General features: G+C 56.2%; 1 protein-coding gene across 1 annotated transcript in view; it reads left to right on the forward strand.

Moving 5' to 3' along the window:
- The first annotated feature begins 1746 nt into the window (after positions 1–1746).
- TNS1 (tensin 1) overlaps positions 1747–15239 on the forward strand; it is a 182022-nt gene continuing 168529 nt past the window's right edge. Inside the window, exons 1-2 of the mRNA XM_039233097.1 lie at positions 1747–1800; positions 13000–13037. The gene's annotated coding sequence lies outside the window, so the exon portion shown is untranslated. The remainder of the gene's footprint in view (positions 1801–12999; positions 13038–15239) is intronic.

The following is a 15239-nucleotide window of genomic DNA, read 5'->3' on the forward strand; positions in this document are numbered from 1 at the left end:
CTGCAGGGTCTTCAGAGAGGAGTCCTGGACCTGCTGGCTTTGCGGAACGCTGGTACCCTTCCTCCTCTGAACACACCAGTCGCCCCCTCCTACCCCGGAGCTTGGAGGCTCTGGAGCAGGGCACAAGGAGCCGGACTTGGACGATAAGAACCCTTCCCTGGGACTGCGGGGTCGGCCATCGATTGTGTTTCCGTGTGTGGCTGTGTGTGTGTGCAGATGGGTGGCACGGAGCCTTGTGCCTGGGCGAGCGAGCTGCCGATGTGTGTGCTCTGCTGGCCCCTGCTGCCAAAGCCGGGAAGTGCACCAGGCTGGACACCGGGATGTGGGGCTCTGGAGAGGCATGATGCCTTTGGGCTCTGGTGGCTTCTCCTGTGTCCTCATAACGGGGAGCTCCCCCAGCCCGGGCCTGGACTGAGGGCTGTAGACAGGAGGAGGGGTCCTAAGCAGTGTGGGTGCAGGGCTCTGCGGCTTAGAGTGTGTTCCCCATATGTGGTTGCAAAGGACAGTCAGAGTTTGAGGGTGTGGTGCCCAACCCTGTGCTATCTGGAGTGGGAAACTGAGGCCTGTGGTAGTGGGGGGGAGGGATGGTGACTGGCACGGGGCTCGTGGCAGGTCAGACACAGTGAAGGCTTGGACTGCCAGCCTGCCCTTCATCTCATGTGTGTGGTGGTGTAGTTTTAAAAAGGAGATTTCAGGGGCGCCTGAGTGACTCAGTTGGTTAAACATCCGACTCTTGATTTCAGTTCAGGTCTTGATCTCAGGGTCATGAGTTGAAGCCCCATGTTGGGGTCCATGCTGGGTGTGGAACCTACTTAAAAATAAATAAATAAACAAATAAGGAAAGGGGGACCCGCATGGCTCAGTCATCCAACTTGGGCTCAGGTTATGATCTGGCCATTAGTGAGTTCGAGCCCCATGTCAGGCTCTGTGCTGACAGCTCACAGCTTGGAGCTACTCCAGATTCTGTGTCTCCCTCTCTTTGTGCCCCTTCCCTGCTCATGTTCTGTTGCTCTCTCTCAAAAATAGACACTAAAGAAGTAAAAAAATAAATAAAAAGGAGGTTTAACATATCAATGTTTTCATAATGCAAAGCACCAAAAATAAAGATAAAGATGGAAGTATCCCAGGCTGGGGCAGGAGGTGGTGGGGAGGGGCTGAGAGAGAATGGAGGGACGTGGCATGCTGGGGACGTGGGTAAGAAGGCTGAGGACCGTCACCAGTAGAACAGAGAAAGGAATTGGCTGCAGCAATGCAAACGCAGTGCTGCTGCCCCGTGCGTCCGTGTGGATGAGCCCCACGGATTAATCCTGAGTGATAGAAACTGCACAGGGAAGCTTAAAGCTCTGGCAAAATGCCTCTTTGGTGATAGAAGTCACCACAGTACTTACCTTAGGGGGCTATTGACTGGGACGGCCATGAGACAGCCTCCCGGGTGTGGTTCTATGGTGTATGCATGTGAAACCGTACTGAGCAATCCACTTAAAATCAGTGTCCCAGTATGCGACCCCCCTCCCCCCAAGTGTGGGAGCCTGGGTCACACTCAGCTTTCTCTTTCCTGGGGCACCTCTTCCCTGACGAGGGTCTCATTTCTCTTCCTCACTGCTTGTCCACTTCTTCCTTAGTCCCCTCCACCTCCTTTCCCGGGCTTCTGCCCAGGCCTGATCACTATGCCTCTCCCCCCACAGCCAGAGGACCTGGAGGCCCCCAAGACTCACCACTTCAAGGTGAAGACTTTCAAGAAGGTGAAGCCCTGTGGCATCTGCCGACAGGTCATCACCCGGGAGGGTTGCACCTGCAAAGGTGAGTAGCTGCTCAGGCTATGGGGGAGGGGGAGCGTGCTGTTGTGGGAACGAGGTGGCCTGGGGCCGGAGCGGATGTCCTTGGAGTCCTGAGCACACCAGATGGCAAGCTTGTGGGTGTGTGTGGATGGCACACACAGGTGGCGCGGAAACAGAAGGTAGCTTGTGCATGGACAGCCGGTATGCGTGTGGATGGCATGAAGAAGGCATGTGGATGGCATGTGGCACATGTATGGCTAGTGGTGTGTGGCAGGTGGATGGTGTGTGCTTGGTGAGTACGGAGTGTGTGGAGGCTGTATGTGCAGGGTGTGGCTGGTCGAGGCATGCGGACGGCATGTGGGAGGTGTGTGCCTGGCACTGAGAAAGACGCTAAGCTAGGGAGGAGCATAAGAGCCCCCGAAGGAGACTTGGGCTCGAGCCTGGCGGCTGCTGGGCTCTTCCAATCACATGCTTCTAAAATAGCCTGGGATTTGGCTGTCACTGTTGCCGGCGAGGACAGTGTCTTGGCCCAGATCACACAGTAAAATAGCAGGGGCCCCGTGTGTGCAGTCTGTGACAGTGACTAATACCCCCCCCGCCCAGTGGCCCTACCAGATAGATGCCTTCTTCTCCTGCCCCTGCCCCCAACCTCCCGTTAGTCGCCAGGGCCCCCAGTGTAGTTTGGATCACTGAGCCTCTCCAATTTGGGCTGGCAGCACCTGTCACCTGGAGGGCCAACTTCGGCTCTTGGCTTCCTGACCCGCCGTCTCCAATCCACCGTCCTCACCAGCTCCAAGCGGGCCTCCACGTAGACCTAGTGATGTCAGCTCCCCGGGTAAAGTTCTGGGAGCCCCCACTCCCCTCCAGACAAAGCTCTGGCTCCTTCCTGTGGCGGCGGGCCCAGCAGGACCCCTACCTTGCCAGCTCTCTGAGCCATCTGCCCTGTGCCCCAAGTCCATACGCACCCTGGCTCAGTTCCAGAATATGCCAAGTGAATCAAACATGCCAAAGGGGCTTGCTCCTTCTCGCCCCAGGAGGGTCTTTACTCACACAGGGCTCTACCTGGACTCCACCCTCCCTCCCTCCCTGCCGGAGTCTCAGCAGGGCTGGGAAGCTGGGTGTCAGAGTCTAGGGAGCAATGACTTAGTATGAAAGCACTCTCAAGGATCTCCTGCAGGGTCACAGCATCCGGGAGGTGCTAGTGTCACGCTCAGTTTACAAGTGAGGAAACCAAGGCTCAGAGTGGTTAGATCTCTTGCGAAGGCACACAGCTGGCTGGGTCCGATTGGGGTTGTTGGCGGTGTGCTCTCTGCAGGGGGTGGGAGATGGGGGTGGGGTGAAGGGGGTGGAGTCTTCCTAGACAAGGATTTTCAGCGGCATGTTGAAGGGGGGAGTGGGTGGAAGGGAATGTGTGAGTGTGTGCGAACGTGCACGCGGAGGCATTCGAGGCACGTCCTGCTATGCGCAAAGGGCAGAGGTTAATGGTCCTTGACTGAAGAGCTGGGACACCCAGAAGGAATTTAGGGGGCCAACAGGGACTTTTGCAGTACCAAAATCAGCCTCATGGTGGCGCCCTCCTCCCAAGAGGTCTGGCTGGGACGGGAGGCTGATTACGGTGGGAGCTGGGAGGAGTTAGGCGGGAATTGCTGGGGGCGGGGCTTTGTATTTTGCATGCGTCACCGCCCCCACCGGACCCCGCCGCGTGAACCTGCCGAAGTTAGCTCGTAAGGCTCTATACCCCCCAACCGGTTCCTTGTTTCCTTCGCTAGTGTGCCTTCCTTTCACCCCAGGGACCGCCAGCGCCCCTCTGATAGGAGGCAGAACAGGGATGGGGTAGAAGGAAGTCTGGCACTCAGTGTCTGACCTTGGGCACATCTCTGGCCGCACATTCTGTAATAGTCTGTGGTCCTAGGTTCCCCAGTTGACCTGGCTGAAGGCCTGGGTTGAGGAGGGGATGTGACCTCATGGGAAGAGAAGGCCCCCAAGGTGAGACCTGGGTTTTACCTGGTTCGGAGCCTGGCCTGGCCGGTGTGAGCCGGAGTGGAGGGCAGGTGGCCAGGGGGCTGCCAGGCTGGTTTGGCAGCTCTGAATGAGTTATTGAGAAGTGGGAAGAAGGCCAGGACTGCAGTCCAGAGACACCACCAGGTGTCAGGACTGGGCAGTGGAGGGCCGGGGCCGGGCCCAGCAAGGGAGGATTGAAGACTCCCAACTGTACAGGAGGCTATGATGTGCATTCTCAGCGAGAGGGTTTGGGTCACCAGGCCTGGGGACAGGGTTGGGGCCACTGGGCTTACTGGTGAGAAATACAGGACGGGACCAACTCTCTGTGCTTTGGAACCAGAAGGGGCACAGACCCCCTTAACCATCCATCCATCCATCCATCCACCCAACCACCCACCCATCCATCTATGGCCCCCAGCTGTGGTTGTACAGGTTGTTCCCCAGCTAAGGCGCTGACTGTGAACTAAATTCCAGGTCATGTTTTGTTCGCCAAGTGCTACCCAAGGGGTTTGCGGTACTCTCTGGTTCCTTTTTAGGTCTTCGAGTCTGGGGTGACAACATGGTCACTCTTTGGATTAGTGGCCGAGGGTGATGGGTGGGGCATCAAGGCTCTGAATTCAGCCTCCTTGCCGTGCTGAGGGAACTCCAGGTACAGGCACGGGCAGTGAGGATGCTTTCCTAGATCGGGGGCGTCTGTCCTGTCTCCCTCCAGGGGGCCTGCTCTGTAGCTTGGCATTCTTACTTCTTATGCTCCCTGCCTTCCGCATTTCACTGCTTAACATAATACGGCTGAGGGGATTGGGGTGGGAGATGGGGGCGGGGAAAGGAGTCAAGGAAGCTGGGGTCTAGTTCTGGACCCGGAGACTCAATGATGGATGATGCAGACAAAGAACTAAGGTGGCAGGACATTTGGGCACAAGTGTGACTCATACACAGGCAGAGAGGTCCCCGTGAGACCATTGCCAGTCTTCTCCTTCGCTGAGCCTGTTTCCTTCTGTGTCCCATGGGGTTAATAATAAACCCTGCCCTGCGTCTCTTGGGGGAACCGCGAGAAACACTGAGGTTCTGTGTGTGGCTGTAAAGCGAAAGCCAGTGTTGGGGTCTAAGGCTCCCTGTGAGGGAGGCGGATGGATGAGACAGTGGGAGGAGAAGAGGCCCCAGGGCCTTTGTTAGTGGTCCAGGCACTCTTTCTGGCCCTGCTGCTCACAGTTTCTTTCTGAAGAGAAGGGGCTGAACCAAGAATGCTCCCTGAGCCCGGCCAGTGGGCAGGCCTGGAAAACTCCCCCGCTGGGGTCTGTACAGGCTAAATAGCTCTCGCAGTGTAGGCTGTCCCTTCATCTGCTGCATCCACAGGGACGTCCACTGAACTGAGGCCCCTCTGGGCTGTGACCCGGGAAGACAGACACGCCATCAGACGACCACAAAACATGTGGCTCGGCTGACACAGGGATGTGTGTGAAGCGTTATCTCCGACTTAGCAGAGATTTTCCTATCAGGCTTCATCAGGGAAGACTAAGCAGGCTGGGTCTGGAGGGATGTGTATGATGAGTTCCTCAGGTCAAATGGGGGGTTTCCCATAAGTCCTTGGGGACAGTACTCTAGGGAGCTTAGGGCCTTGCTAAAGGGCCCTGGCTGTCTGCTAGGCTGAAACCCAAGAGGAGAGATCAAAATGCCAGCTCCAGAGCCCAAGGACTGCCATCTGGGCCTGGATGTGGGCCTAGACTTAGAGTCCTTCCCTTCCCAATGCCACTGATCAGCCTGGAAGGCAGGGGAAGGCGCAGGCTGTTTCCCCGGAAGGGCAATGTACCCAGGAAGACAATTCTCCTCTCTATGGGACAAGCCTACTCAGAAGCCCTTGCTGGTTGGATTTGGGGAAACATTGTTTCAGGGAGCTCCTTCTCCTCTGTTCCTGCACTGGGGATGCCACCTCCTACCCTGTGTCTGAGGACCTCTTTGCAGTCATTGGAGGCAGCCTGGGTTCTAGGATGGGGAGACGGGGAGACCCTGGGTTCTAGTTTGGGCTTGCTACGGCCTGGCTGTGTGAGCCTGGGTGAGACACTTAACCTCTCTGGGCCTGACTTTCCCTTTCTCTAAAAGAGGGATTGGACTGGATTAGAGGCTCTAAACTGTTATCCAAAGGAACTGGATTTTTCTTTTCTTTTCTTTTCTTTTCTTTTCTTTTCTTTCTTTCTTTCTTTCTTTCTTTCTTTCTTTCTTTCTTTCTTTCTTTCTTTCTCTTTCTTTCTCTTTCTTTCTTTCTTTCTTTCTTTCTTTCTTTCTTTCTTTCCTTCCTTCCTTCCTTCCTTTTTTGAGATGCTTTTAGGGGCCTGGAAGGTAGGGAGAAGGAGAAATCCAAGGCAAGGCTTGAGGGGCTGGGCCTCTGGAGCCCCTGCCTGTTTCATGAGAACAGCTCTGGCTGCAGAAGTTAAGTGTTTCAGGAGGCAGAATGGATGGTGGTTTTGCACTTAGCCCAGGCGTCCTGGATTCATATCCCAGCTCTACCCCTTACATGTGAGAGCTTAGGCAGATCACGTCACCTCTCCCAACCTCAGTTACCCATCCTTTCAAATGAGACACATAGCACACCTCCCTCCTCGGGTTACTTTGGGGATGAAATGACATACCTTGTACTCAGAACAGAGCCCGGTACAGAGAGAGCATTCCTGATCGTTAACCAGTATCTTAGGAGTCCATGTGCATGAAAGTTTCAAAAGCACTGGATGGGATGATCTAGAAGTTTCTTCTTGGTTCAACTTCAAAGCCGCATGGTGCCCATACCTCCGACTATCCCTTGTATTAGTTGGGGTTCTCCAGAGAAACAGAATCAACAGGATGCATGTCTGGATGGATGGATAGGGAGGTGGGTAGTTGATGGATGCATAGAGATAGGTAGGTAGTTTATTCTAAGAAATTGGTTTATGCAATTGTAGAGGCTTCCAAGTCCAAAATCTTCAGGGCAGGTTGTCAGGTGGGAGACCCAGGGAAGAACTGCAGTTCAAGTTCTAGACTAGTCTGCTGGCAGAATTTCTTCTTGCTTGGGGGAGGTCTTTGTTTCATTCAGGCCTTCATCTGGTTGGACGAGGCCCACCACATCATGGAAGTTAATGTTACTTTACTCAAAGTCTCCTGGTTTAAATGTTAATCTTATCCATTAAAAAACCCGTTTATAGAAACAACCTGAATAATGTCAAACAACTCTCTGGGTACCATGGCTTACCCAAGTTGACACATAATATAAACCACCACACACCTCCAAGCCAGGCCATGGAGATCAGCAGGGCAGGGAAGGACTATGGGGCCTGGTGGGCAGGTGGGCGGCTGGGCCAGTGTCTCTGTGAGCTGGGGAAGAAGCTGAGGCCCACTGGGGGCGTGGGCGCTTATTGCTGGGGTCAGGTGCACAGCGAGGCTATGTGCTCATTTTCCGAGCCGAGGCCAGGAGGAAAAGGCCATTTAGATCCCAACAATGTTGGCTTCCTGTGTTCCTGAGAGGCAGGAAGCCACCTCAGGACAGAGCACTGGCAGCCCAGCAAGCCAGTGAGGCAGGAGCTGGCGGAGGGCTGGGGTTGGGAGTGCAGTTTTCCACTCCAGCAGGTAACCGATGGACCCCTCTACACTATGGGGCTCTCAGTTCCCTCTTAGGGCCACTGGCTGGGCCCTGCTGTGTGGGGGTCAGTGTTGACACCCACGGGCAGAGATGGGGCTTCTGGGGCTCCACGGAGTTTGGTTGATGAGATCACTCCCCAGGGGGCCTCATCTTGTAGGGTCACTGGCTTCTGTGGGAGCTGGTGAAGGGCATGGTCCGCTCAGGTGGGGTGGATCCTCCGATGTGTGTCTGGGAAGGACTCAGGCGCGGAGGGTGCCAGGCTGGGAAGGCTGGCGTTTTCTGGCCCTTGCTCCCCCTCAGTGCAGTGCGGTACAGTGCGGAGTGGGCATCCGTGTCAACCGCAGGCTGGGTGTTTCCTCCGCGGTGTTTGTGATGTGCTCAGGGTTGGAACCCAGGCTTCCCCCGCTTTCTTCACTGTTCACTGGAGGCAGGAAGAGGCAGGTGGTGACTGATGGAGAGACCGGTGGGGTAACAGACTCTCATGGCCGGAGGATGGCTTGAGGACCATGTGTTCTGGAGCTCAGTGATGTGGGGGCCTTCGGGGTAATGGAGGCAAATGAGTGTAAGTCAACCAGGCGTGACGGGGACCAGAGAGTGGGAATGACTTGCCTCCCGTCACACAGTTGTATGTATGACGGCAGTCAGGACTAGAAGCTGAGCCTCCTGGCAAGGAGAGGGGGGCTCTCCAGTATAATAACAGTAGTGAGAAAGAAGCAGCTGATACCAGCTACACTTATACAGAGTATACTGTGGGCCAACCACATTTATGGAGTCAGTGAATCCTCATATCGACCCCGTGAAGTAGTGCCATTATTGTCCCCATTTTATAGATGAGGAAATTAAGGCCCAGAGTGGTTAAGTAACTTGTTCCGGGTCACAGAGCATGACTTACATGTGAGCTGAGAGCCAGCCTACATGCAGCCAGGTAGCTAAGTGGGTACCTGGAGAGCTGGACCAGGTTGGATCAGCGGTGGTGTTTATACTGACCCCCTCAGAAAGCACTGACCATGGTCCTTATTTGCTCTTTCCCAGCAGGGGCTGAGCTGAAGAGTAGGGCTACCTACCCTCTCTTGTCTCTTCCATTGCCCCAGAACCTCAGCCCCAGTCCCAGGGAGAATTTTTCCAGTTTTAAATGTACTCCACGTTTGTTGAGCCCCATCTGTATGTCCGACCCTGTGCTAGAAGAAGGGGCAGGATACCAAGCGGCCAAGTTGAACAGGACCTCATTGGGAGCACAGAGGAGGGAGCGATCATCTTTGAGTGCCTGACCATCTAGGGAGGGGCATTCTGAACTGGGCCTTGGAGGATGTATAGGAGTTCACCATTTCAGATCTACCAGCCTCAGTGTCCTTTTGGGGAGTTCAGTGTGGCAGGAACAGATCTCTTTTGGGGCAGTGGCTGGAGATGGAGGCAAGACCAGGCTGTGCAGGGCCTTATAAGTGTGCTGAGGAGCGGGACCAGACAGTTCTAAGCAGAAGCATAAATGTGATAGGTTTGCACTTGAGGACGGTCTGTGGTTGTGTGGATTGAAGGGGACAAGGCTGAGGGGAGACAGGGCCCAGGGAAGGGTAACTGGTCTGAACTGGTGCAGGGGTGGGGGGTTGGCAGGAAAGGGGGGCTGCGACACGACGACTGATGGCGTCGTAGGGTGAGGAGGAGGGAGAAGGTGTTACGCGGAGGAGCATGCTGGTCCCAGGAAGCAGGGCAGGACTGAGGAGATGGCCTCTGGCCCTAATTCCCAGCAATAGCCTTTAGCCTATTGCTTTCTGAGGGATCCTATGCTCTAGTTTCCGTGTTGTTGTCTATTGCTGCATAACAAATCATCCCCCAACTTAGCAATTTACAGTAAATATGCAATGATTATGTCACAGAGCGTCTGAGGGTCGGGGTTTCCTGTGTGACTTAGCTGGGTGGTTTGGGCACGAAGCTGCGGCCGTGGTGGTCATCATCTGGGGGCCTGGCAGACAGGGCCTGGAGGGTCCGCTTGCCAGCTGGCTCCGGCACGTGCCTGCCGAGTGGGCGGGGGGCCGGTGGCCTTTCGTCACGTGGCCCTCTCTGTAGCGCTGCTGGAGCATCCTCGTGGCATCTGGACCGGCTTCCGCCAGAGCGAGCGATCCGAGAGAGCAGGGCTGAGGCCACGATGCCTTTGATGACTGAGCCTCAGAAGTCGCACGCTGGCCTTTCGGCCTTTCGACACACTCAGTTGGGTACCTAAACCAGCCCTGTTGATTGTGGGAGGGGATTACAGGAGGGAGGGCACACAGACCAGGAGGCAGATGTGCCACTGATCTGGGAAATGAGGAACCAGCAGAATGTCAGGCCCGTTTCAAATTACAGCCGGGGGGCAGGGGGGGTGTGCAAGTTGGAGTAGGAAATACTGCCCCAGGTGCAGGGGGGGAAGGGGGGGAGGTGAGGGACTTGAGAAGGGGTGACTAAGATTGCCAGGGCACACTCCCTGAAGGGCACTCAGGGCAAGAAGGCCTCTTGGCGGGGTGGGGGTGGGGGGTGGGCAGGTGCTCCTGAAGTGTCAAAATCTCTCAGCGGAGCTGCCTGGAACCTGCCACTCGAGTTGAGTTTTGAGTTTGCTAAGCTTTGGTCTTCTGGGCTGGGGGATGGAGCTGCGGGGTGGGGGGAGATCTTCCTTGCCCCCCACTGTAGAGCTTTCAAGGGCAGGCTCTCTGCATTCCAGCGCACAGGGAGCCCCCAGCACACTGTACTGCGATTGCCCAATGATTTCTCCATCTGCCCTCCATTCAAGGGCATTTGTGGAGTGTCTGCCCACTGTGTGATAGGCAGGGCTGCCCTGTATGGTCATGCAGGCTGTTCACTGCCAAGGGCGACTCTCCGAGAGAGCCCCGGAGGCGGCTACGCCTCCCCCAGGTACAGAGTGGGGTCTGTCTGGAGAGAGGGCACTTCCTTGCCGCTTCCACAAAGACACTGTACGCGGCTGTGTGTCCAATGCGCTGGTCTGCTCAGAGGGTAAGCCTCTTGCTAATTTCCACAAAGCTGCTGTTTGGTGCTGTGGGCTGGAGCAGATCCTGTTCTAGGTGCTGGGGATGTGGTGTGGATGAGACAGGCATGCTCTTTGCCCTGGTGAGTCTCGTGTAGGGAGATAAACTATTTATCAGTGAGCAGGAAATACCCACAGTGACTTCAGACTGTGAACTGTATTAAGAAGGAAATTACCAGGGTACCACTGAGAAACAATATTGGAAGTGCCTAATGTAATTTGAGTGGTTGGGAAAAGCCTCTTTGGGGAGATAGATGGCTTTCAGTGGATTCTAGAAGTAGAAGGAGCTGGCTTGGGGGAACAGTGGACAGCGGGGGTGAGGGAGAGTGTTCCAGGCAGCCAGAACAGCAAGTGCAAAGGGTCTGAGGCAGGAAAGAGTTTGCTGTGTTCTGTGAACTGTCAGGTGTGAAGTATGGTGCTGGAGGAAGATGGAATCCTGGCTGTTGGTATCTAGACTGGGCTGGGGAGACCCAGAGTGGACCCTTAGGGATGCCTTTTTAATGGATAATGGAATGTTGGGGGCAGAGTATGGCTCAGGGAAAGGCTGTGAGTGGGGTGGGAATGATTAAATGGGGGTGTACATAGATTCCAGGGGAGATCTTCAGTCAGGTCCAACTCATCAATCATTTATTAAGCCTCTACTGTGTACCAGGCACTGTGTAGGGAGAGAGAGAGAGAAGTCCTTCCTTTGAAGGAGCCCATAGGTGTAGGAACTAAGGGGTGGTGGGAAACAGGCTGTCTCTGGTGGCACCTTCAAAGAGGTAGGGGACAGTGAGGGAGGCCTCCCGATGAGGGGCTCAGGACCTATTCCTGGAGGCCTGGGCTTTGATTAGCACAGGAAGGGGAAAGTTGGAGGTAGTGGCCCAGTGGGGGACCAGCCTGGCTGGAAAGGCCTTCCAAGCTCAGGACACATGGCTTAAGGCTTTCTCAATTCCACATTCCAAGGCCAGAAAAGAAGGCATGGGGGTGGGGCTAGGGAGTCTGCAGGGAGGTCGCCGCCCCGGGGAAGTGAGGGTGGGGAGACAGAGAGAAGCAGAAAGGCTAGACAGATGGGCATGACTTGATTATGGCTGGCCAGGGGCGGATACATTCTGGTGTGGCCAGGGGTGGAGAGGTCCCTGAGCTGGGCTGGGTGGCTGATGGGGTCAGGAAAGCCTTGCTCAGCACCAGCTGAGTCACAGGCCTGAGCTGGGGCCAGGACTGGGTTCTGGAAGAACAAGGTCCCTGACGAAGGCCAATGGCCAAGGTCGAATCCCAGACTCCACCCATTGTGCCTCTGGGCTTCCACTCCAACAGACCAATCAGAAGTTTTAGTGTGGAGAGCCCCAGAACCTCCTTTGGCAGCTCTGGGCCTTCCTCTGTGCCTCGGTCTCCCCTTTTGCATTCTGCTGAGAATCCAAGTTGGCTCAAAGACAGAAAGTGGTTGGAGGAATGGTAGATTCAAGAGGCCAGGGCAGTTGGCTGTGGCCCAGGGCTGTGGCTACCAAGGATTTGGGGTTCCTGCAGCTCCCTGGCCTCCCCGACCCCTGTGCTCTAACCAGTGCGGCTAACCCGCCTGTCTCAGCAGGCCGTGGATAGCTAATAAGGTCAAGTCCGTGTAGAAGGTCAGCTCAGGAGACCCCCTCACCCCATCTGTGGGACCTGGTGGGAGGGGGCCAGCAAACCCCAGGGTAGAGGGCCCTGGGGGTGGGGCAGGCAGGGCTGGGACATTCCAGACCCAGGGAACCCCATGGAAATTTGATTCCGGCTTCTGGTAGAGGGAGGGCAGAATTAAGTCCTGTGTGTGTGTGTGTGTGTGTGTGTGTGTGTGTGTGTGTGTGGGCGCGCGCGCACGTGCACACGAGCATGTTTCAAATGATGCACAAGAAGTTTGTGAGCCTGTGTGAGCATCTGGCCGGTGTCTGTGTCCACATGTCCGCGTCAGGCTGTGTGTTGGTGTCCCTGAGTCAGAGCTTTCCGTTGGGCATCAGTGTGTGTGTGAGGCTGTATGTGTACATATGGCTATGTGTGCATGTCTGGCTGAGTGTATGGGTGTAAGTGGTTATTGGTGAGTGTCTGTGTGTGTATAGGTGTAAATGAGAATGTGTGTGTGCACCGGTCTTCTCCTGGACTGTAAATCGGGTCTGTGTGTGTCCCTTTCTGGGGGAGAGTGAGTGTGATTGTGGTTCCTGGGGTGCCGGCTGCCTGCTTGGGGTGTGTGTGTGTAAGGGGAGAAGGCCCCACCTTATTCCGTGGCGTGGCTGGCATGGGGGCCTGGGTCCGGGCCACCTCTGCCCCTGGCAGGGGTCCAGCGGGGGAGTCGGTACCCCCCTCCCCGCCTCCTGTTCCTCCCACCTTCGCGCGCCCGCCCCAGGGGCTCTGGCGATGGGGGCTCGGCGCCTCCACGGGCCGCGGGTCCGCAGTCCCGGGCGTTCCCACCCCGCAGGCCCCGGGGAGCTGCGGCAGCCGCCCCCCTCCGCCGCCCCCTCCCTCCTCCCTCCTTCCCTCCTTCCCTCCTTCTTCCCTCCTGAGCGCCGAGTGCGGGCGGGGGTGGGAGGAGATTTCGCCGGAGTTTCCATTTCATACCTCGCGGCTAAACTTTCTTTCTGTGTCTCGCTCTCTCGCAGTCTGCAGCTTCTCCTGTCATCGGAAATGCCAGGCCAAGGTAAGGGGCCGCGGGCCGCCTGGCTCCGCGGGGGGCTTGGGGACGCGGCTGGCTCAGGTCTGGGTCCGGAGCGGGGGCGCCGGCGGGCGGGGGGCGGTGCCCGGGTCGTCCCCTGCCCCGCTCTTTGTTTATGCAAAGCTCTGGGGCCCGGAGCGGGCTCGGGTCAAGGTGAAGGCGAGGGCCGGGCCAGGGCGGGGGCGGGGGGTGGGGCGCGGGGATGGGGATCCGGGCCCCCGCAGCTCCTGAACGTGGCTGGCAGGACCCGAGCTCCGAGGGAGGGGCCTTTGAAGGTATTTCCCCTGGTTGTGGGGGTGATTGTGGGAGCCGAGGAGGAGGGGGATGCCTTTCAGTTATCCCGGGGGCCGCGCAGAGCCCTGGTTGGCCCAGTTCGGGGACAGTCTGGAAAAACTCAGGATGGGGGCCACAGCCAAAGGCGCCGAGGGCGGGAAACGGGATTGGTAGAAGTGGGGATGAAGTTGGAGGGCAGGGTTTCCCTGGGCGTGGAATCTCCTGCGGGACCATCCCACTTTCTTTCCTGGCCGGGTGGCACTTTGGTCCTCAGTTTCCCCATCAGTGTTTTAGCGCTAATCTTGGTGGGAGAAGAAAACTGAGGCAAGAAGGTCAGAGGGCTGCTGGGTCCTGGTTGGCGGGGTTGGCTGGGGCCCTGCGGCATCCTCTCCAGCCTGGACAGAGGAGTGATGGATCATGAGTGGGCTTCTTGAAGTGATGGATTTTGATGGATTGTTCGGGAGGACAGCTGTTCTGTCAGAGGGGCGCAGCTCTCTGGAGGTGGTAATGGCCTGCCTTACCTGTTACGCAGCCAGTCTCTGCATTGTCCCCCATTATTACTTACCTCCTCCCTGCCCTCTCACCCCACCTTGGCTGTTCACACCTGATCTTTCAGGAAGGAGTTCAGTGAATGGAAGGAGGAAAGAGGATGTTTCAAAAAGAAGTACTGGGCAGTTGAGGCCCAGGATCTGGTGCATCACATGCTCTGCTTTTTTACTTACTGGGTGACCTTGGTCAAGGCATGTAACCTCTGAGCCTCTGTTTTATCCTCAAGGGTATGGGAATTAGAAAAGGTTATTACGAGGATAAAATGGGATAATGTGTGTGAAGTGCCCAGTCCAGTGCCTGACGTAAGGTAGGTGCTCAAAAACGGAGTAATGGATTATCAATTGGTAGCTCCAAGAGCCAAGTGTTATTTTGGGGAAGGGGGCTCACGGAGCAGGCAGATCTGCAGGGGGATCCGCTTCTTCCCTGGTGACCTTGCCGCAGCTGGGTTGTGGCCTTGCTGCAGGCATGTCCCCATCCGTGAACTCCAGGTGGGCGTGCCCTCCGCTAGCAGAGGTGTAAACGGCCCGGCCCGCAGTGGGCACAGCTGGACGGTTGCTGTCCCTCCCGGTGCCCTCTGCTTTTCTGGCTCTCCCAGCTTTGTCTTCTTGGGGAGAGGGGGGCAGGCACTGGGTTTCTGCTTCCCCCTCCATCTCTCTCCTTGTTGTCTTCCTCTAGAGCAGAGCTTTCCACCCTTACCTTCAGAACCTTCGTTTCCCCCCTCCTCCCTGTCTACTCCCTTTCTCTCCTGCTTTCTGCACCTGCTTCTCTTAATAACAATGAATGTTTGTACAGTGCTTCAGGCTTTAGAAAGCACTTCAGTGCATTGTCTGATTTTATTCTTTTAATTCCATCACCTCATGAAACGGGCTGAAAGATCTCCTTGTTTTGCAAATAAGGAAACTGAGACATCCAAAGGTTGAATGACTTTCCCAAGGTCTTACAGTGTCACTCCTCACTCATCTCTGTCCCTGGACCTTTGTGCTTCCTTCTAACTCTCCGATCTTGCTGACGCTCCTTAATACTTACCTGCCCCCCGTCTTTGCTTTCCATCTCCGACAGCAGCGGATTCCTTCAAATAGGATAAGCGAATGAGCATACTGGCAATGAAGGGTCTGAGTCTGGGTGAACGGGGGCTGAAAGAGGTCCAGAGGTGTGACGGAAGAGGGTTCCCTATTGTAAGCAGCCTCCTGTGGGGTGACGGAGGGATGCCACAGATGACTTCGGGGGCGTAGCCTGCCTGGTAAGTCTTGAAAATACTGGAGACTCAGAATCCACTAGGCAGAGAGGGTCAAGGTGGACCGACAGGGCAGTGGCCAGGCAGACAGAAGGAGCTTTTTAGAGGATTTTCCCCTGTAGGAAATGGGA

The sequence above is a fragment of the Hyaena hyaena genome, unplaced genomic scaffold (assembly GCF_003009895.1).
Source record: "Hyaena hyaena isolate Hyena2069 unplaced genomic scaffold, ASM300989v1 scaffold_71, whole genome shotgun sequence".
Lineage (NCBI taxonomy): Eukaryota > Metazoa > Chordata > Mammalia > Carnivora > Hyaenidae > Hyaena > Hyaena hyaena.